The sequence below is a fragment of the Cebus imitator genome, unplaced genomic scaffold (assembly GCF_001604975.1).
Source record: "Cebus imitator isolate Cc_AM_T3 unplaced genomic scaffold, Cebus_imitator-1.0 Scaffold34, whole genome shotgun sequence".
NCBI classification, from domain to species: domain Eukaryota; kingdom Metazoa; phylum Chordata; class Mammalia; order Primates; family Cebidae; genus Cebus; species Cebus imitator.
Genome location: NW_016107349.1, coordinates 1,436,349 through 1,437,732, shown reverse-complemented (window position 1 = coordinate 1,437,732; position 1,384 = coordinate 1,436,349).

The following is a 1,384-nucleotide window of genomic DNA, read 5'->3' as shown; positions in this document are numbered from 1 at the left end:
AAAAAAAAAAAAAAAAAAAAAAAAAAAGAAAAGAAAGAAAGAAAGAAAAGAAAAGAAAAAAGAAAGAAAAAGAAAGTGAAAGGAAATTCTACAGAATAGGAGAAAATATTTACAAATTATATATCTGATAAGCAACTTGTGTCTAGAATATACAAAGAATTCCAAGCTAGGAGCAGTGGCATGTGTCTCTTGCCCCAGCCACTCAGGAGGCTGAGGCAGGAGGATCACTGGAGCCCAGGTGTTAGAGACCAGCCTAGGCAACACTGGGAGACACTCATCTCTTTGAAAAGAAATCAATTTAAAAACTGGTAAAGGATCTGAATAGTCATTTCTCGAAGGAAGATATACAAATGGCAGAAAGTATGTGAAGAGATTCTCAACATTATGAGTCATTAGGGAAATGCCAAAGAAAACCACAATGAGATGCCACGTCACACCTACTAGAATGACTAATAAAAAGACACAGGATGTAGAGAAGCTGGAGCCCTCATACACTGCTGCCTGGGATGTCAAATAGTACAGCTGCTTTGGAGAAGAGGAAAGTCATCTGGTAGTTTCTTTGAGGTTAGAGTTACCATTAAACCCATTAATTCCACTTACAAGTATGTACCCAGAGAAGTGAATGCATCTCCACACAGAGACTTGTCCGTGAACGTTCATAGCAACATTATTCACAATAGTCAAAAAGCTGAAATAACCAAAATGTCCATCAACTCGTGAACAGATAAACAGAATGTAGTATATCCCTATCACGGAATATTATTCGGCAATAAAAAGGCATGCAGCACTGGTACATACCACAACATGGATAAACCACGAAAGCATTATGCTCAGCAAAAAACACCAGAAACAAAAGATCACATACTGTATGATTCCACATATATATATACACACATATGTGTGTGTTAGTGCTCGACTTACGACCACAGTTGGGACCGCAGACTGGTCGTAACACGATTTGGTCGTAAGTTGAGTAGGCTATATGTACAGTTGAAATGGTGCACGTGGAGGTGGTAGTGCTGCCGGAAGCTGGTCCTCACTGTCGTACGCCCAGCTGGGCAACGTTTGCGCTGCCAGACGCGGAGCAGTCGTGGCTAGCAATTGTGGTCGTAAAGTCGAATGGTCGTAAGTTGCATAGGTGGTAAGTCAATCAATACCGTATATGAAATGTCCAGAATAGGCCGGGCGCGGTGGCTCAAGCCTGTAATCCCAGCACTGTGGGAGGCCGAGGAGGGTGGATCACGAGGTCAAGAGATCGAGACCATCCTGGTCAACATGGTGAAACCTCGTCTCTACTAAAAATACAAAAAATTAGCTGGGCATGGTGGCGCGTGCCTGTAATCCCAGCTACTCAGGAGACTGGGGCGGGAGAATTGCCTGAACC